Source organism: Lactuca virosa, chromosome 5, assembly GCF_052849685.1.
Source record: "Lactuca virosa cultivar CGN04683 chromosome 5, Lactuca_virosa_CGN04683_v6, whole genome shotgun sequence".
In the NCBI taxonomy this organism is placed as follows: Eukaryota; Viridiplantae; Streptophyta; class Magnoliopsida; order Asterales; family Asteraceae; genus Lactuca; species Lactuca virosa.
This window is the reverse complement of record NC_136430.1, coordinates 158537731-158553581: the sequence shown is the minus strand read 5'-3', so window position 1 is coordinate 158553581 and position 15851 is coordinate 158537731.

Below are 15851 nucleotides of genomic sequence, written 5' to 3'. Positions count from 1 at the left end.
TAGAACTCGACGAGTTCGTTGCCTAACTCGACGAGTTGACTCGTCTGCTGCCAGATTTTTCAAACTGCAGATCAGATTTTGAATAGGATAATTACCATAATTCGTTTTTATTGCTTAAAACTGAATTTTTTGAATGATAACATGATATCCTTATCAAAACTAAAAGATTTGGTTAAATATGGATAATAATAAGATTATTTTGATTTAAGATTTAACCTAGTATTTTGAAAAGTTTTTAAAAATACACCATTTGGTTTTATAATTTAAAATTTGATTAAATAGTTTTAATTTTGAAATGCTAAATTTTAGAAACCTAGTATTTTTGAATAGTTTAAAAATACACCCTCATGGATTTTATTAATAAGTTAATTAAGTGCCTAATTAAAAGACAATTAATAAATCCATAAAATGGTTTAAATTTAATTAAGTTAAAAGTTTAATTTATTAAAAGATTAAACCACTTAGTATTTTAAAAGTTTAAAATACACCCTTATACTATATAAAATTAAAAGTCTAATATATTATATATGTATAAGAAAAGCCAGTCTTACCGTTAGTAGGCCTCATTCACGAAGTTGGTCTATAAGGGGTGTTTAAGGAAGCGGCCTGTAAAATAACCGCCATTGGGTATCTACTCTTACCCACCGCACTCTTGATTAGTGGAGGGTCGTTAGCTGAACGGGTAGGATAGGAATCTAAATCCTCATTAAAGGTATAATGAATTATAAAGTATCTAAACGCCTTTACAAATCCCCAATCTTAGTAACTTTAGGAAAATATGAATTTGATGCTAACCCATGAAATTGCACATTGCACCTTATTGGTCGTTAGTGGAGCGTGTGTGGTTAACCGGCACACTAATATGGGACTAATGAAGGATGGCAATGGATAGCTCGTAAATTATCATTGATCAATGGAGCGTGTGTGGTTAACTGACACATTGATTAGGTGATAAATGACATCAAGATGTAAGTCCCCAATCTGCTTGTGTATCAATCAGATCCGTTTGATGTTGCGGAATCCCAATCAAACGGATGATGCCAGATCTAATGAAGAAGAAGGAGAAGAAGAAGATGATGAATCTTGTATGATTTGATTAGAATGAAGATCCAAATACAAGATTCACACACAACTTACACACACTTAAGCTCCTCTCTTCTCTCTAACTTTCTCTCTCTACCATATACTCCTCACACATGCACTCCTCACCCTATATATATGAGACATGGGCCGTGAACAGGTTCACGGCCGTAAACACAACCGTAAACACATATTGCTTAACAAAAAAATACATTTTCCTAGAAAAGTAAAGTATAAACCAAATTTTTGACCCAACAATCTCCCCCTTGGTTTATAGCTTTCTTTTCTAATTGACCCAACAAGCTCCCCCTTAAAAGTAGCTGGCTTTTCTTGTTAATCTTCATTGGGAGCTTGGCTTCAACATTAATCTTCAAATTCTTCACAACTTCAAGATGAACTTGATGAATATTCAATGAATGACTTCATCTTAAGCAGTTGGGATTTTCTTCAAAATTTGACTCTGAAAGCACGTTGGGTGAGGAGGCTTCTTGAAAAAGATTCTTGAAAGATGGCGCTTTCAGCTTGAGAATCTTCAGAGAGAACAATAGAGAGATCTAATCTTCTGGATCACTTCAGCAGGTTCATAGATAGCAGCAAATTGATTGAGGAGGCTTCAATGCAATTTGTCACATAATCTTCAAGTACAGCTTGACCTTGCTTCTGGGGTTGAAAGATTGAATGTTGGAAGAATAATCTTCATTTCTTGCTCCTTCGAATGAGAATTCTTCGATGATCACGGATGAAACTTTGGCTCAGAAATCTCGATACAGTCTCCATGAATCTCATCTACACTTGAATTCACTTTTTAAGACAAAACTAAAACTAAAAGAAAACTTAGCACACAATGTTTTTGGATTTTTCATATTTTCTGGAAAAATAAAAACAGAAACAAGAATATTTTTGGATTTTTGATTTTTCTGAACAAGAAATAAAACAGAAGTAACACTATTTTTGGATTTTTTAATTTTTCTGATTTTTGTTTGATTTTTGAATTTTTTTTTTAATTCTCCCCCTAAATTTGTGCATAGAGAAAAACTATGAACAAATTTAACAAACACAAAAATATTTGGGATCAAAGTTATGAGACAGTCTTAACTTGTTTTTCAGTACCTTCACCTTCATGAATAGATCTGGTCAATTGCTGGTATTGTGGTCCACTTAAACACGAAGGATATCGACAAACTTTTCTAAATAAACCATTTAGCTGACGACGACCACGGGTATTGCTGTCCACTTAAATTAAGCAGCGAGATCTACAGGCAACCTCTTAAATGGTTCAATTTTAGTTGCACTAGAACGTGTTCCCCACTTCCCGATATACCCTGATTATCAAGAACTTCCAAAGAACTCATTACTTTAGGTGAATAGACAACTATTAAGGAGAAAGTCAGATTTAGAAATAGGTACATATGTTGTGTCCCAGGTCAGATCTCTTTCAATCATGCAGAGGGGACAACATATGGCTAACTAGGATAGAGGGATTGAGAGGTAGAATGTTGCATATGCTGTGTTCCAGGTCGGATCATTTCAATCACGCAGAGGAGACAGCATATGGCTCACAGATAGGAAGAATTGCACAGATAAAGAAGATGCATAGAAATAGAGTTGCATATTTTGCATTCCAGGTCGGATCTCTTCCAATCACGCAGAGGAAGCAACATATGACTGACAGATAGAAAGCAAGAGAATAATTTCCTAAAAACCTACTTTATCAGAATCCCCCAGTCGCCCTATCAGATGCAGAATTAAGGACATAAGTCTGTACATCAAGGAAAAGTTAAACCACATTTCTAGATGCGTATTAATTTAGTGTATCCCGTGGGTTCCCGTGTTTATCTCACTGCTTAATCTACCCAAGCGTCGTATAGTCAGTCCAAACAATCCTATCTAAATCCACACTGTCAAATCCTTCGTGCCTACCAGCACATTGAACACAGAGTCTAGACAATTCAGATTCAGTCCCTTACACATGTTTAGACTGTCCGTTATCACTTTCTTGTTATCACTTCCCAAACAATACCTACTAACGAAAAACTATAAGAAAATAAAAGATTGTCTTCAAAACGAATTAGTTTAAGATAAACCCAAGAGTATAGAGAAGAAAGCGCAAACCGTAAGTCACCGATTGAATTTGCATCTAGAAGGTCTGAGAACAGCATGCATAATCTCATAACAGATCCGAAAATTCTTCACATCATTAAGCATAAAACCGCATGTGATCCTCTCCTTTCTTCCTTTCCCGCAGAGGACACATACTCTCAAACAAAGTTCTGAGTGTTGTACAGTTGAGAGATGCCTCCTATCATGTGCCTGGAACAGCCACTATCAACAAACTAAAGTCTGATGATATGCCTCCATAGCTGCTCCAGCACAGAGCGGGATCAGTTGGTCTTTGGAACCCAGTCCATTTTGAAACTGGGTTAACCTTTGTCATCCTTGCACGGTACTCTCCCATGACATATCCTATTTATCACAAACAGAAGATGAAGAAATATTAGACGCATTAGATGATTTGGGAGACTGAACCTTTGGTACCCATCTGTAGTCTGGTTTAACCCATTTCTTTTTCGAGCGGATGGGTGCCTTGGCACTTGATTTTGAACTTGAGGTCTGCTGTCAAGATGACTTTGACCTAGCCAGTTTTGGTTTCGTTGGAGCATTTCTTGAAATTTGCTTCTGGGCCGACATTCCCTTCTTGCCCTTGGGAGTTGATTTCTTGCCCTTCGTGGCATTCCAGTCGCCATTGTCTGAACGTGACCTTGAGGGGTTTCTTTTGGAAAATCTCCCTCTTGGCGCGTTCTGCCACCCTTGTGCATAGTAGGGAACGTATGCGCGATTTGGACAATTTCTGGCAATGTGTCCAGGTGTTCCACAGTGAAAGCAAGTATTTTTCTTCATTGGGAAGTTGTTTCTTCCTGCCCCTGGTGGCGTATCCTTGCCTTGTATCTTATTGTTCCCACAAGCACAATTACAGCAAGCACTCTGTTTCGCTTGTTTTGGTGGCCTGTATTTCTCAACAGCAGGTTGATCAGAAGCAACTGAGTTCGAAGAAACAGATTCAGAGTTCAAGGATACATTGGTTTGTTCAATAGTTTTCTCCTTGTTTTCATCTTCCGTTACTTTACCTGCACAAGAAGTAGAAGCAGTAGAATCGTTCAGCTCAACACGTTTTGGCACAACCACGACAGAATTATCAAAGATATCATCAAATATATCAAAAATATTTAAGTCATCGGACTTTGACACAGAATCAGCACAAGACAAAGCATTAGTTTTAGAGTTAGAAACAAGAGTAGCATCGTTTGAAACAAAAACATCAGACTTTGAAACAATCTTTTTATCAGACACACTCTCTTCAGCAGCTTGCTTGCAATGACTTAGTGGTTGATCTGCATAAGAAGTAGAAACATTAGTACTTGCAACCTGAGGACCATATCCCGACACAAATACAACAGGTTTGCCATATTTGAGATGTGCCTCTCTGTCCATTTCCTCTTTTGTCAAAGGGTTATACTGATAGGTGTGATTAAAAGGAGGAGACACTTTATCATACCCTAAACCCTTTTGCTGGTTATTTTTAAATCTCAAACTATTTTCCATCATTGACGCAACTACTTCACTCGACACATCAAATTTTCTGAAATTAAAATCTGCATTTTCAAACTTATTTTTCAATGTGTCAAGTTCAGCAGTTAACTCAGCAAGTTGTTCTGTTACAAATCTATAGTTTGCACATTTTTTGTTGTATTCTTCCTGAAGTTTTCTAAAATCTTTGGTTTTTGCTTCTAGTTGTGCTTTCAGAGGTTTTTGTCCTTTCCTAAGTTGATATCCTTCGTACTTTAGGTCCTCATTTTCCCTTTTTAGCAAATCAATTTGTTCGTGAAGAGATTTAATCGTAGCTTCACAAAATGGAGTACATGAAACTTCATTTACCGGAATGGATGTGGAACTCATTGTTTACCAAAAATGCCCTTTGACTTAAAAATTCAAAAGTCAACCTTAAAAATCAAATTTAAAAAGTCAAACTTAAAAGTCAAACTTAAAAAGTCAAACTTAAAAGTCAAACCGAAAAACTAAATTTGAAAATTTAAAAGTTAAACGAAAAAGTCAAAGTTTAAAGTCAAAGGTCAAACTTGAGAGTCAAAGTCAAAGTTTTAAGTAAAAAGTCAAAATTAAAAGCCAAAAAAATAAAAACTAAATTTTTTGGGTTGAAAATGGAATTTAAAAATAAAAGGAAATTGATTTTCTGGGCTGAAAATGTTAAAAATGCGAAAGTAAGGGCGAAACAGCGAAGCTTTATAAATTAAAAAGGGAAGGAAAGGAACATCTAGCAAGCTAGATGAGTTGGTAAGGCGGAGGTAAGGAGTAGGCAAGACACCCGGGTTCGATTCATGGCACCCTAAAAAACGTTTCCTATTTTTGCTGATGCGCGTCCGAGGATGAGGTGCGAGGCCGAGAACGACGCTGCTGAGCCGTAATCTCCGAAGCGAGGCTGGCCGTGAACCGCGGGCCGTAAACGAGACCGAACACGCCTGACCGAACACGTGACCGAACACGTGTGACCGAACACGTGCGAGGATGGCCTCACATCGAGGACCGTGAACTCCGAGGAACCCTAGCCGCAAACGCTTCTTCGGCCGAGAACTCTCCTTCGGTCGTAAACCCTTCAATGGCCGTGAAAACTTCGCAGATACGAAAAAAAACAACAATTTTTGCCCCTTTTTGCTCCAAAACTCGATCAAAAACTCGCTTTTATGAAAAACACGAAGAACAAACCCCCCTTATTTTGCCAAGATCTATCCAAAAACGCAAAAATCCTTCAAAAATACGATCAAATACGCTCCAGATCTGTAAAAATCGATTGATACAATCCAAGCTCTGATACCACTTGTAAGTCCCCAATTTGCTTGTTATCAATCAGATCCGTTTGATGGTGCGGAATCTCAATCAAACGGATGATGCCAGATCTAATGAAGAAGAAGATGATGAATCTTGTATGATTTGATTAGAATGAAGATCCAAATACAAGATTCACACACAACTTAGACACACTTAAGCTCCTGTCTTCTCTCTAACTTTCTTTCTCTACCATATATTCCTCACACATGCACTCCTCACCCTATATATATGAGACATGGGCCGTGAACAGGTTCACGGCCGTAAACCTGTTCATGGCCGTAAACATAACCGTAAACACATATTGCTTAATAGAAAAATACATTTTCCTAGAAAAGTAAAGTATAAACCAAATTTTTGACCCAAATAGAACGATGCTCCATACACATAGTACACACACACTAGTTCTTCTCTTCTCTCTCTTCTCTCTCTTGGCCGTAAACTCTCTCACACATGCACTCCTCACCCTATATATATGAGACATGGGACGTGAACAGGTTCACGACCGTAAACACAACCGTAAACACATATTGCTTAACAGAAAAATACATTTTCCTCGAAAAGTAAAGTATAAACCAAATTTTTGACCCAACACAAGAGTACCAAGCTAATTTGCATGGTTATTCACACCTTATTTGTGATCCTCGGTATCCCAGTCACAAATGTGAAGGGCATAATAGAGATTAAACATGCCATTGAAAAGTTCAATGAATCTCAAAAGATCTAGGAATTTCATTTAAAACCTAATTCGTTTAAAATTTCATTTTCGTGGTGGAATTGGTAAATCGTCATTTACCTACCTTCAAATAATTTACAATTGGATTACGACATCCCTCTTCCGAATTGTGAATTATTGTGTTGTGTCCTAGCCTTAATATTTCATTTGGGTGTTATATTAAGGATTAAATCAACTAACTTGAATTTCTCCCTTTTGTAGATGTCTAGTTCTGAACACTATGGTCTTCCTAAATCCTTTGGAAAAGGTTTTACTTTTGAAGATGATATTCCACGTATCGATCAAGGTGAAAGATCATTCCCTTCTTCGTGTATTGGTGGAACTGGAAATCATACTTCTCTTCCTCCACCTCCTCCCGTGATTCTCCCTGACCCACGTTTTCATCAACTTGAAAAGTTCAAGGTCACTCAAGCCCTATTGGCATGAAAACACCGAGATGGAAATTCTGTGTGTGCACACGTCCTGAAGATGAAATCACACATTGACAGACTGGGAATCTTGGGTGTTGTTTCCCAAGGAAGCTGGCTATTGACGTGGTTTTTTAGTCACTTTCTGAGTCATATAGTCAGTTTGTTAAAGACTACTATATGACAGATCACGACGTGACCCTTATTGATCTGACATATTAGCTAATTGTTGCTGAAGCAACAATGCTTTGGCGCACTGGTCAAGAAAATTTGATTGGAGGATCTACCTCCCAAATTTCCATGGGCATAGGCAATGACAATGATGATAGTCCAGAAAGGATTTCTTCTCCCAAGGGAAAGATGTGACAACTGTCAATTTTTGGTTAACTCAAAGTCAACCAAAGTCAACAAGTCAAACCGGTCAACTTATCTAACCCTTGTATATTAGGGTTTCCGTTATGCTTCTTATTGTACAACTCGCAAATCTTAATATAAAGTATCACTTAGAGTTTTCACGTGTTCGGAAATTCTAAACCCTAATCAGGGCAAGTGATGAAACTACTCGATAAAACATTATTCCTTAACCCTCAGGGGCATATAACAAACATAACGAGACTTAACTGGATGTACAAACCTTGTGTTACGAAGCCAAACACTCAAAAAGGTCGCAAATGAGATCTCTCCCAAATCTCTCCAAGTATGTGAAATCTCTCCCAAATCTCTCTCTGTATGAGAAATCTCTCCAAGCGTGTGAAATCTCTCCCAAATCTCTCTCTGTATGAGAAATCTCTCCAAGTATGCGAAATCTCTCCTAAATCTCTCTCTGTATGAGAAATCTCTCCAAGTATGTGAAATCTCTCCCAAATCTCTCTCTGTATGAGAAATCTCTCCAAGCGTGTGAAATCTCTCCGAAATCTCTCTCTGTATGAGAAATCTCTCCAACTATGTGAAATCTCTCCCAAATCTCTCTCAAAATCTCTCTCAACTTTTTATAATCACTCGGGGAATCCCGACCCTCGAATTAGACGAAAACAGCTCGAAAACGGAAGTCTACGCGAAAAACAGCCTTAAGGAGCCGAAACCTCTTAAGGAGCCAAACCCTCTTAAGGAGCCGAACCCTCTTAGGAGCCGAACCTCCTTAAAGAACCGAAACCTCTTGAGAACCGAAACCACCTTCCTGAACCGAACCTACTAAGAGACCGAACTTGACCTTCGGTCCCTTCTGATGAGTCGCCTGCGAGATCTCTCGGTTCCAATACAACCGAACCCTACCTTCGGTCTGAGATGCGAAGCTGCTCAAGATCGAACCCTACTCTCGGTTCCCATCTACTTTCGGTTCTAATGGCTAGGACCGAACCTCCAACCCTGAACTTCGGAAATTCGCAACTTTTACCCGGTTTTCAATATTTTTAGCGTTTTGAGCCTGTTTTTCGTGATTTTAACACGAGATTTTCACCCAAACTCGTATTTTAACATAATAAACCCTAAATATCCATATTTTAATTATATTTTGGGTAAAATCCTTGCCTAAGAATAAAATCTAGTAGGTAAGATTTATGGGTGGAATGTTGACTTACCCTTTGGGCAAAGACACAAGTTACCTCCCACACCCACTCCATGACCATCCCCAGTCACTATTCCACCATACCTGGTCATTCCATCGTCCTTTTCCCACTCTTTTCAGCTAAACACTTTGATTCAAGGATAGAAAAATCCTTATCTCTCCTCCCATTTCACTCACACTCTACCAAGAAGCAAAAACTCATTCTCTCTCACTATCCCTCTCTAATCTTGAAAATTTCAAGGCTGATCACAAGTTCTTCATCTACTCCTAGTAAGTAATATCGCTCCTCACATGGTTATTTCTCCTTCTTTCTACTTAAATCATGGATATCTTACACAAACATCGTCATATTTGTGTTAGATCTTCGAAGTACCAGGATCTCCATTAACGGGGTACAAATACAAAGTACCGGGCTTACACAAAAAGGGGTACATTACAAAGTACCGGGTTTTCATATAAACGGGGTACGAGTACAAAGTACCGAGTTTACACAAAAAAGGGGTACATTACAAAGTACCAGGATCTTCATTAACGGGGTGCAAATACAAAGTACCGGGTTTACACAGGAAGGGGTACATTACAAAGTACCGGGTTTTCATATAAACGGGGTACGAATACAAAGTACCGGGTTTATACAAAATGGTTTTATGGTATTAAAACTACATATCATTAGAATTGTTAGTTTTCAGCTATAATTGCTAAGTGTACATGTTAGAGTTATATAAAATTGAATTGAAATCAACTTAGAATTGGTGGGCCCGCCTCATCTCCTGTTCCTTGTTTGGTTGTGGACCTAGGGCAGACTCATTATATTCAACGGTTTATTTAACTTAAATTTTATATAACTTATATACGCTGGGTGATTATAGAAGGAATCTATGGGTCTTTCTAGGGTACATTACCGCATAACATAGGAGCATTCATTTCACACTTAATAAAGAAAATATTGGATTTTCTGGAAACATACTCTGTCGCTTTTACAAGGAAAACGGTTTCTTCCTCAAACAAAACTCTTATGAACTCACCAACTTAATTGTTGACACTTTTTAAAACTACTTGTATTCTCAGGAAATCAGTGAAACAGGAAACCAACAACATTTTGAGGATGGGACGTTAAATCGTCAAACAGTTCATTTTGTCATCATAATGTAATTGATTTTGAAACATGTAAACAGATACTATGATGTAACCTTTTCAATTATATTTATGATGGTTGTATTTACTTTGAGCACTATTATACTCGTTGTTGTGATACTATACATGAAGTCCTCTCCCCCGGACGTTTCCGCCATCCTTGGTTTGGGGGTGTGACAGATTGGTATCAGAGCATTGTTTATAGTGAACTAAGTATATCGAACCACATAAGATATACAAACTATAAATGCATTGGGACTAAAGTCTCGGATTAAACATTTTCGAAAGACTATACTTTTAGAAATAAATATTTTTGTGTTAAAAGTATACATGCATGCATACATACTAAGGACATCATCATACTAGAACAAAACAAAAGTGGTGATTGTTGAATGGCACAAGTATGCTTGGGGATGTATAGTCAGGTCTGGGAATGACATAGCCTGATCAACTATGTCCATCCCAGAAGTGATTAGCATATGCCCGGGAATGGTTGTGTTGTTGCAACAAGTCTAAAAACTTACCAACTCTATCTACGAACAAACATTGAAAAACATGTCAAACACTAAAATACTATAGGAGTATTTGGTGATACTATAACCAAGTTATGTGAAAACTAAAGACCCCTATTAGTAGGTCTATAATGGCCGAGTGCATACGCCAAGGTTATACATAATTAAAGATATTATAGACTCAGAATCTATGACTATTGCTCTACTTCCTGTTCCTTGTTTGGTTGTGGACTTAGAGTAGAGTCATTTATTCGAAGGTCTATTCTATCTCAGATTATGTATAACTGGTATGCACTATGTGATTATAGACGTGACTAATAAGGATCACCCCCTATAAGTAATTATAGGATTAGACGTCTATTAATTATCTCTTCTATCCCTAATCTCGCACGAGCGACGTGATGGGTAAAACTTAACTCCACTCAAGGAGATAGCCAAGGGCGTTCTAGAGAATGCTCCTTTAAGGACTTCACCAATGCCAGACCCGATTCGTTCAATGGAAGCGGGGGAGTCATCGATTTGATGCAATGGTTCGAGAAGACCGAATCTCTCTTCGAGATCTGTGCGTGCCCCGAAGCGAACAAAGTCAAATTCGCAGCTCGCACTTTCTCCGGCCGGGCCCTTACTTGGTGGAACGGCCACGTTAAGTCACTGATGCTTACAATGGCTAACTCGATGAGTTGGGAGGACTTGAAGGCAAAGATGCTGAAAGAGTATTGCCCAAGGGGCGAGGTGCAAAAGCTAGAGCAAGAACTGTGGAACCTCAAAATGACAGACTCTGACCTTGCAACCTATACCGTCCGATTATGTGATCTAGCACTCCTTTGTCCCGCTATGGTCACCCCGGAAGGCAAAAAGTTGGAGCGATACCTCTGGGGATTGTCCCCCCAAATTCAAGATAGCGTGTTGGCCTCAAGACCAACTACCTTTGACAGTGCCAAGGAATTGGCACAACAACTCATCGACCATCGTGCCAGCCATGACACTGCGACAACCACCCCTGATCAAGCAAGAGGAGGGAACAACAAAAGGAAGTTCTGGGACAACAAGAAGGACCAACCAGCCCAGGACTTCATTAAGAAGCAACAGATCGTTGCTGTTAATGCTGCCACAACCCTCGCCACGCCAGCACCCATAAATCGATACGCTGGAACCCTTCTGAAATGCAACAAGTGTAACTTCCATCGCACTGGGACTTGCCGAGAGATGCATTGAAAAATTGCAACAAAAAGGGACACACTGTCCGTTTCTGTAAGTGTCCCACCCCCAAACCAGAACGGCGGAAACGTTCGGGGGCGGAGGACTTAAGGTAAGTATCACAACACATGCAATATAGTAATCAAAGTACAAACAACCATTGTATTAATAAGTATAAGTTTTACACAAGTGTTTAAACATTACATATTCAAAAACTAAAGTAAGTACAACAGAAGATAAGAGTCGCGGTACGGTACTAGGTAGTCTTCTCAAAAGCTTCGGGAGTGTACCTGTCTACTGGATTCCTGAGAATACAAGTTATTTGAAAAGAGTAGATCAGCATTTAAGCTGGTGAGTTCATAAGTATTTTAGTTCTGTTAAGTATACCCTAAGTTCTTTGAATAAGTTCACTGGTTTCTCTAGGAAATCCTATATTTCCTGAGGTGATTAACTGATAACCTCAATAGTTTCCCTCTGTAATTACTTAATTTATACTGATTATATATAACCCAATATCGAATGGACAGTCAAATGGGTGTATCTGCCCTAAGCCCACAACCAAACAAGGAACAGGAAGTAAGACGGAAGTCACACATTTCACTGTCAATCGGATATTACTTATGTACAACTCTGATGTAATAACTAAGGAATTATAGAATTAACCACTAAAGGTCTTTTATGTTATACTAGTTTACAAAGATTGAATGACTAAGTTTCATTTGATAAGTGGTTTAATTCCATAAACCGTTTCCTTCGTATAAGTGGTTTAATCCCATAAACCGTTCATTTGTAAAAGTGTTCTTAGTTATATATGTTCTACAGTAAAAACCTTAGTATTACTTATGGAGAGTATTCTGTTATCCATAATACTGCCTTGTGGTTTTAAATGTTCAAAACCAGAAGTACAATACTTGATTTCATGATACGTAGCTCTTACTGTAAGTAAAATCTACTGAAGGTATACTTGGTCGGGATGTAATTAACTTTTCTTACTGTTATAAGAGAAGTATATTACTTTGTAATTCACTCGTTGTTTTATCCATGTGAGTCCTATTAACCATACTAATATGACGGAAATGCCTGCAGCGACGTTCTTCAGGCGTCGGAACTGGAATGATATTTGACACCCTAGGCCTGCCGGCCAAACTGTAGCGAACAGTAGAGGTGCGAGATTGTCAGTTCCATATAGATCTATACACAAATTCACGCTCTCCCTACAAGAGATTCTGGCTAATAGTTCAGGACTTAAAAAGGGTCGTACTTAGATAAGTACACCGTGAAGGGTCTCACAAATTTATTGTTTCAACGAGATTTCCGATGTATTATTATTATTACCCGATGAATGCTACCTCTGGTACTTTGTATCGTACCCTTGGTTAATGCAAACCCGGTAAGATGTATTATTACCTCGAGTTTGCTAACTCGGGTACTCTGTACAGTACCTTTGCTAATGCAAACCCGGCAGAATGTATTATTACCTCGTGTTTGCTAACTCGGGTACTCTGTATAGTACCTTTGCTAATGCAAACTCGGCAGGATGTATTATTACCTCGTGTTTGCTAACTCGGGCACTCTGTATAGTACCTTTGCTAATGCAAACCCGGCATTACCACATGTTTGCTAACCTTGGTACTCTGTATAGTACCTTTGTTAATGCAAACTAGGTATGATGTATCTTTACTTCTTTAATATGTTGTTCGTATATTAAAGGTATTATACATATCTTAGTATAGTTGAATGAATTTTGGTAATTTCCTTGGAAAGTATACAGTTGTGAATCATACTTGTATCTTTAGTTTTGAATCATAAATTATACCTATTATAATTTATATGTTCTATCTTATTAGCATGGTTTCTCATGGATGAACTGTGACAACCGTTAAAATTCGAGTCGGTTCTAGATTTGAATAAACTTAGTTGCACATATAGGCACGACACATACTGGACTTAGTGACTAGAAGCTCAGTTATAACCTACTAGAAACTTGGAAGCAACTAGAAACAATGGATAATGTACTTAGATTTCACATTGATATGTGAATTCTACAGCTACTAAACTGTAGAGGCTATCCATATTCGGGTCACTCTTTGACTCGAACACCTTTTCATGAATCATATACACACATCATGCACTTGACCTAGAAGTAGAAATTAGGTCAAAGTCTCATAGAAACTTAAGTCAAAGTTGAAGACTAGGACTAGTATACTTGATTCCTCAATTTCGCTTGAATCTCGGAATCACTACATAGAATGCCAATAAACCGATAAAAATAAATTACAAACATTATTTATAACTATAAAAGAGTTATAATACCATAAGATAATTTAAAGTCTCAAATATTCTATTTATTTTGATATCCAAATTTTTACAAACTCTCAAAAACCCTAAAAACCCTAAAACTTAAATTTTATAAAATTTAACATCAAAAATTCTATAAAAATAGTTATGAAACTTATAATATTATCTTAAAACAATTAAATTCAGGGAAATATAATCAAGGAAAATAAAAATTTAAGTCATTAACATTCATCCTTAATTTATAAGTCAAAAATCAAGGTTTCATGAATAAAAACTTAATTTTAGTGCACATTTTATATAAAATTTAGATATTTTATAAAATAACTTAAATTTTATAAAACAAAATGAATGAGAAAGGGTTATTATACTCAAAATTTCGGACCCCTTTCTTCCCATATCTCTCTCTCTCACTCTCATTCTCCAACACACACACATCTCTCTTCTTTCTCTCTCTAGAAAACTCTCTCTACCTTCTCTCTAATTTTTTTCTCCAAACACCACAACCACAGCCTCTTAACCACTAAATTATGGAGATTCATAAGGGTTTTTCAAGCCACAAATAAATTTAAGGTAAAGAACATACATCTCTTGAAGATCCACAACAATGATTTAAGCCATGCATGTGCATTTTACTTCAAAAACCGACTTCTACTTCTTCATCTTCTTCAAACTTGTTTTCTTTTTGTTAAAATGGTTTTTAGAACATCATGGATGTGTTTTAACACCATGCATGTATGATAAACAAGGTTGCATGTTCATGATCTTAGTGCAAAAATCGATTTTAAGGATTAAAACATCAAACTCAAGTTAAGAGTTTTTGAGAAACAAAATTTTGTTCATAAATGAATGTATACATTTTGATAAGTTTTAATCTTTTGATCTCTGGAAACATGACTAGAATATAAGTTTACCATGATATCTTTTAAAATATTTCAAAAGATTTACTCAAAGAAATGATGAAAACTCATTTTTCTAACCAATCACCATGCATGCAATCTCCCAAATTTTTTTACCTGACTTTAAACTGTCATATCTCACTCATTTCTTAAGCAAAATTCGGGATTCGTTTTCTGAAATATAATATTTTGAGTTAGCTTTCAAACCCATCTGACCTCACTGGAAAATTCAAATATTTCGATTTTTAGCAATTTTTACAAAACTGTTGCTCAGTCAGTACCTTTTTGTGAATACTAGTTTTGTATTGCATGTTCAAAGATCTTATTCATCACTAAAAATCAAGGAAAAATTAATTTGAGCACTTAACATCATGTATTAAGAGGTATAAAAATATCTTGATTCAAAAGCCTTTGGAACATGTTGCAAAAATTCTCAAAGTAACATCAATAATTTTTACCAAAATCACAAGAATCAAGTTTTCTCTATAATTGTTTGAGCCTTTAGGCATGTTTTTCGACATCAAAAATAAGAAAACAAATTTTCATTGTTATTAAATTGTTTGAAGTTGCATTCTGGAAATTTTCAGCTCAATATATATTTTCTTTATTTTTACATGAAAATAATAATAAAATAGAGTGTTAAAGCATATAAAATACTTAAACTTGTAAATAAATTCTGGAAATATTTGTGGATGACCCTTTAAGTTAATAAACATCTCTCATGAAGTTTCATCGATTTTTGTTACTGTTTAGTATGGTTTTTAATTTTCTTTTTATTTAGCTCTAATAAATCATAAAACCACTTTAGGAAATGTGAAAATATTATTTCTTATTTTTCGCAGCTTGTACCTTATACTTAAGACTCCGAAAAATATTTTGGGAATTTTTGAAAATGTATATTTATTTTTCTTGAATTTTTGTATTTATAATGGACTAAAAACAGGAAAAATAGTTTTACTCATCCAAAACTCATGAAAATTTCCCAGAAACTCTTAAAATATGTTAGGATGATACATAAAAATTTTGATGATTTTTATCTTCTGTATGCTATTTTTCTTCTATTTTCCCAAGATTTAATACACTTAAATGTACAAAAATCAGAAAAATTGTGTTAAACTTTTTGAAAACACA